Raw genomic sequence first — 7,071 nt, 5'->3', positions numbered from 1 at the left:
GGTCAGGGGGCGTCCGAACTATCGCCCCGGGTCTGCCCTTTAACAACTCTGATGGGCTCAGGCCTAGGCGATCAAGTAATAAACCCATAAAGGTAATTACTTCACCCCTATCCCTGGCCATCATGCTGTCGAGCAGTTCCTCCATACTGCTACTAATAACTCACTCCCTGTATAATTCCAAGGGCGATCGATATGATGAACAGTCTCACAAAATGATAAATTGGAACGTACTCACCAGAAGTCCGGAGGGTACTTGCTCACAATAACCAACGCACTACACTATTACGAGAGATAACCACTGATTTTATGGCTGATCATCAACCAGAAACAATCGTTTTTGTGGAATATTTCTTCAAAATTTGAACAGCGAAAAATTAATGACTTGTCAACTTGACCTCTAAACGAAGAATGCAAAACCCTGCATATTTATACGTTTGTGGACGAGCTCTAATCGGATAATCATAACGCTCAAAAAATCACATCCATTTCGATCGACTAGAAAATCAATAATCACGCCATGCCTTCCAGCCAATCAGAAGCCGGCCAGTCGGTGGCGTGTTTTTGCCTGGAGCGACACCGTTGCGAACAAAGACTTGTCTAACGGAAAGTCTAACGAAAATTTACAATTTCTCAACTTTTTCCCAGAAAAATTTCACATTCGGATAGTTTTTATCGATCCGAACCGAAAAGTCTAATGAAATTTTTCGATATCTCTATTCCTTCTGGCTGTAAAATGCATTTGAAAGTACAAAAATTACGATTTGGTCCGAGCTTTCGGCGAAATCCCTCCGATGATTATAATTCCAAATCGGACTAAAATCTACATAAAATCTGAACCAGTCACACTACAGAAATGGTTCTGGTATCAATCGAAAGCTAATTAAAAGTTCTATCGATGTCTCTTAGAAGATAACATGATTTCCCTATCTAACTAAATGAAAACGACATTTTCCTGAAAATGACCGGTTCCTCTTTATAGAATAAACAAATGCTATTAATCTTGCAACAGATTTTCTAACACTTAGGAGATGATATTCCAATACTAAGTTTTCATAACTGAGCTGAAATATCATAAAAACATATTTTTCAATTTTCCTCAGAGTGTGCGGAGCTCGCACACTCTGTCGTGTTGTTTCACGACAAATTTTTCATTCCAATTCCGTCTGCATATTCAATGATTTAAATATTGATTTTCTTAAGCTTATATAGTTTTGTAGCTAAAACTAATTTTCATATTTTTGCAATCCTTGGGTATTGGTGACAGTTCTATGACTTCTATTTGATTATCTGCGAGCGCTTTCGACAGCTGGTCGTGCTGTCATCTTCTAGGCAATTCAGGTACTTCTGTTGCTTTAGGTAAATTTGCCTGTATTTGGATTACACCAGGTACTATTCTTTGTGTTGAATCTTCTCCAGGTTCATTGCTTCTAGAAGTGTATATTGATTTGTTCAATATACTGAATGTTAGGTCCTGTTGTGTTTTGATTTGTACTTGTTCCTCGATAAGTGATTTTTGACTGTTAAATTTATGAATGTTTAAGTTTTCCCAAGTGTCCATGCGTTTTCCCTCATTAACTTGTTTTATGAGTTTTATGTTCTCTGGTGGGGGAAAGTTATGTTTGTTTTGTATGGCGTGTGTTGCGAGGTTTGATTTATATACTATTGGGTGTATGTATGCCTTTTTGTGTTCATCGTACTTTTGGATCAGTTTTTTCTTTGTTTGGCCGATATAGAATTTGTTGCAGTCCGAGCATTGTATACTGTATATCCCTTTTTGATTTTTGTCTTCTTCTTTTTCATAGCTGTTCATTTTTTGCGTTATTTTCGTGTTTGGCTTGTATGTAATGTTGATGTTCAATGGCTTGAAGATGTTTTTTCCCTTTTTTTTTGGTTTGGTGTCCTACTTACGTAAATGCTGTCCATCGTTGTGTTGTTTTGTCTGTTGGGTTGGCTTGATCCTTGTTCTGTATTTTTTGTTTGATTCTGTTTTCTAATTCATCTATTGTCTTTTGGGTGTATCCGTTTTCGTTCGCTATTTGGTATATGATTATCCATTCTTTGTTTCGGGCTTCCTTGCTGAGTGGTATCCTTAACATTCTGTATATGAATGCAGTCATTTTTTGTGATGGTGGATGGTTTGAGCTTGCGGGTATGGTGGAGCTTGTTTGTGTAGGTTTCCTGTATATTGGCATTTGAAATTGTGTTTTGTTGTGGTTATATCCGATGGTTATGTCAAGGTAGTTAAGTTTCGAGTTGTTTTCTTCCTCAATGCTGAAAAATAGTTTTTGATTTATTTCGTTAATTTCTTTTGTTATACGATCTATTCTTATTCCATTGTTTTGTCAATCGTAATGAAATGAAATGTCAAAACAATGAATTTGTATTACTGCCAATATTTGAAATTATTTTATTGAGTTTTCTGGAATAGGAATTTTCGATCAATATTTCTCTAAGAAGTCTTTTTTGCTCGAGGGAAGGTTGTACTGACTTATCTATTCTTTTTTTCAAACACAGTATTACATTGATTTCAACTGATTTTTCATGAAAAGAATGGTATAATATATAATGTATATATTCAATTCACTGTTTTTTACTCAGTTTTACTGTATGATTTGTAATGTTATTCATTGACAAAAACCCACTACTCAATAAATTATAGGCACTGAAGAAACTTCCCATTAGAAGCTTGGCTAAATTAAAGCAGAGTTTTGATTTTTTGACCGAGAGACCTCGTTAATTCATTCCAGTCGCTAAGTTTCTCAACGTAAACTAGATATATATATATATATATATATATATATATATATATATATATATATATATATATATATGTTGTTTTTCGGGTGTTCATCCGTTGTGTACTATTCGATAGTCGACGTTTCGCCATCATCTCAGATGGCGTTATCAAGACGAGTTACTGCTCGTCTCACTATCACTATTGCAACCATGCATATGTATTCGTAACTTTTTGCTAAACTCACAACGTCAGCCGAACAAAAAAGAATCTAGTCAGACGAATGACGGAATACACAGCCTAGTACATATATTTTGATGTTCAAAGGATTCACGGGGATTCCCAACCCAAGTAAGTAAACAATATAATGTCGGTAAAACAGACATCCAACCGAACTGATACACGATTGTCCTATCTGACCGAATAGATGGTGTTAGTGGTGAGCAGTGCTCATTGACGCCATCTATTAAATTGGTTGACCATTACCTCCGCTTCGATAGTAGTAGGTTTTATTGAAGCTGACCATGTATATACGGAATACGTAGCAAATAAAATAGATGACGCAAGCTTCTTAAATAAAAAAACTGTAGATTTCGAGACCTAAACAAAAAACTTACATAATTTCGAAAAATATGTAGATCTACAGTTAAAACTGTAGGGTTTGCTACACTGCCTAGAAGTACTGTATCTACGTATAATCTGATTGAAATATATTGTACAAAATGAAAGAAAGATATGTTATATTGCTACTTTCAGATAAAAATATCTCTACAAATGAAAATTTTTTATATTTTGACCATACTGCGTCCGACTCAAATTACGACCTTATCGAATCAGATGTATATATAGTTCCGTAGTTAAACCTTTGCTGCGCAGAAATCTATTATACTTTATATTACGATAATTTTGTTGCGTCCGGCTATGTTTTCTAATATTCATCACCAGCAGTATTTTTCACTATTCTAACTTTCTTCAAAGATTTCCTGCGCCTGACTAACGAACAATCTGTAATGTAATGTCATACTGTGCAACTTTCTTTGTTGCTTTAACAAAATAATTAAAATATTTCAGTTTTAGTGCACCAAAAAGATTAGTTATTGATGGATCAATTTTTTTCATGAAAAGTAAGAGCCTTGAAAGCTCTCGCATTTTTCTCCAAGTAACTAGAATGAAATGTTTTTCCCAATGAGTTTTTAGATATCTTGATCCGAAAACGCAAATCAGAGGATCTTTTTTTGCTTTCAAACAAATTGTATCTTCTCTCATTCGGGGAGCAACCTGTTCTTGCATCTGCACGTCAACTTTTTTATTAATAATTGAAGCTAGATGACTTTGACTATCAGCTCTACAATTGGATCCTGCACTTGTTACCCAAGCTTTTTTTTATGAAGATATAATAATTTTGCAGAATAGAAACCGTGACAGTTTTGGCAGGGAAACATATTATCTTTGTTGATTTGAGGTGACCTAACTGGTTTATAATAACCATTTAGATTTTTTAAATAATTGTCTTGCTTTCTCAGATTATTAATAATAAGCAGTCTCCGTGATTTTGGTGTTAACGCCATTATTTTTTGAACTTCTATCTCCAATGAGCAAAATTCTGTATTTCTTGCTCACAGTAGTAACAATAGTCAGGTTTTCTTCTAGGTTGTTTTTCAGTTCTGTCTATCGAATCAGCCTCATTTCTTGTCACTGTAGCCATATTTTGGTTTTCTGAAGAATGATCGTGTATTTCATTTAGACACTTGCCGTCTGTGTATGATAGTTGGTCACCATTTTTTTGAAAATTATCATTTTCATCCAAGTTTGAGTATTTAGGAAAATGTTCTCCGTCGGATATTTTCAATAGGTCAACAGAACTGTTTTTTTCATCAGATAATAATGTAAATTGTGAAATTGAAAGATTTTCGGGTAAATTTTCCAGTTTTCTCATTATAGTTTTTTGAGTATGTTCAGAAGAGTTAGAAAATATTTCACAGAAACGTCGTTTCTTTCTTTTTGTCTACAAAAGACACATGATTATAATCACTATTAATACAAATCAAATTCATATACTAACATACAGGGAAGGGCTGAATGAAGGATCTTCGTCTGAATCATCTATCTACTGGTGAAAATGTCTGAAAAGAAGTAAATAAGGAAATACATAGTATAGTAACGGACAACAAACATGGATAGATGACAAAGTGTACTTTTATAAAAATTTCTTACGAATATTTCATTATTCGGTAAAATTACCTCTGGCGTAATATTATCACAAAGGGAACTTTAACACACATCAGAACTAGAGCACTTGTCTCGACGTGTGTTTCGGTAATCAAGTTAGCATCATCAGGAGATGACTAAAAAGTCATTTTTAAAATTATTTAGTCATTTCCTGATGATGCTCACATCGTTAGTGAAACGCCCGTCGATATAAATGCTCTAGTACTTGTATGTGGGAAAAAGTGTTTACTTCATGAACGAATTTTTCATCAATCGTTGTGATGAAAAAATAGATTTTATACAATATTTTCCACGAGAAATATTGACTCGTATGTTTTTCTATCAATGATGAATATTAGCTTAGTCTTTCTTGATTATTTCAAATAATTTCATAGATGTATTGTAAAACGAACTGAGAATTTGTGACATGTTACATGTAAAAATATAACTTACATCTTTTTCATTAAAACATTCATTGTCTTTCGAATTCTGGTTGATATCTGTGTAACTGACTGCTTCTGTAATGGAATAGTTCGACATGAAGAATGACTGAGAAATTTCACATTAATTTGAAAGCACTTACATTTTTCTTAACATTCCTTGCCATAAAATTTTCACATGCTTTTTCTTTTGATTCCTCTTGTTTGATTGTCAGGAAAAAACTATTTTCTTCTTTGAAATTAGCTGTACTCGTTTTGAAATAATTTTACTCAGATGTGGTTTCTATTTTTTTGTCTGAAGGAGTAGATAACTGAAACGAATAGTTAAAAAATTATTTCATTATATTTGCATAATATAGGTAATTTATATACCTCAAATTCAGAAAAGTTGATTTCTGGAGAAGGACTCGATTTATATGAGGCAGTATCTAGATCATTTGATGTAGTTCCACATAAATTTATGGTTCCATTATTATTTGTAATACTTTTCCTTAGGCGCACCTTGAAAAAAATTATTACTTCGAAGGTGACCGAGAAAATTTTGCAAAATTTGTAAAACGATTATATATTTGAATTTGTACATTAAATTTGAATTTCAATTATTAGCGTTATAAATGAAGTACCAAAAAATATAATCTTTCGAAATTTCAGATTTGAAATGAAAAAAAGATTTTTGTGAAGCACAAAATATCAGCATATCAAAATCTGATTGTTCTAATGAGAACAATACAAAAAAAATTGAAAACTTTTCTCATTTGGGAAAATAAACTCGAATTTTTTTCTAGACTTGCTCTCAAAAAGTTCTATTTCTATTCTTTCTCAGTTCATTATGATCAATATTCATTTTATCTATTCAAAATCAAAAAGATTAACTTCACATGAATCGCGTTACTGTTTTTTTTTGATAATTTCAATTTGTTGAATGTATTTGTCTTTTTTGAAGTTTTTTATTAATTGCTAGTTAATTGAAATCAAAATTGTTCTTTTCCATGCGAAATTCCCGTTGAATAATGATGGTTGCAAATTTGTGGTTGTGTCAAATATTACCCTCAATAATGTAGTTTAGTCAGATATCCAATTCAGAACCAAATTGAGGAAGTGCAGAAAATGTATTTTAAAAGCAGACACGTTGTACTGTATTGACAACATAATTTAAATTTGGAGGTAAAAGTTGCACATAAATCTGGTAGTCGCTCTTCAACTGAGCCAGATAGTTGAATAGAAAAATCAATTCGACACTCTAAATATAAGTAATCGGGTATCATGTAGACATATGAATGAACCATAATTTTTCGAAAAAATATGTTACCATTTTTCGTCAATGAACTATGGTTCTGTTAACTAAACAATTTTTTGACAGATATACCCCAGAAAGATGTATGAAAAGATGTATCATATTTTTTAAGTTCACTTCAGTTTCTGCCTTTTGCACTGAAGATTCTTGATTCTTCAAGTTGAACCTGATTGCTATATCACGGCATTGTTTCAACGATGTACCAATATTTCGAGCATAAGTAGGAGCACCATAAAAATCTTTGATGTTGTCATACTTTGCTACTGTTTTTGTTGATTCACAAATGTGGTCATAGTATTTTGGTTAGAGGGCTTCAAAAAGACTAGTTATCTTTGCTTCTTTTTCCTTCAATACAAGAAGTAGTCTAGATATCTCCCTCATCTTCCTGGAAGTAA

The sequence above is a fragment of the Leptinotarsa decemlineata genome, unplaced genomic scaffold (assembly GCF_025532065.1).
Source record: "Leptinotarsa decemlineata unplaced genomic scaffold, Ldec_3_MD MMD2_P_RNA_scaffold_14, whole genome shotgun sequence".
In the NCBI taxonomy this organism is placed as follows: Eukaryota; Metazoa; Arthropoda; class Insecta; order Coleoptera; family Chrysomelidae; genus Leptinotarsa; species Leptinotarsa decemlineata.
The sequence above is the reverse complement of the archived record's forward strand: the minus strand, read 5'-3'. Positions refer to the sequence as shown.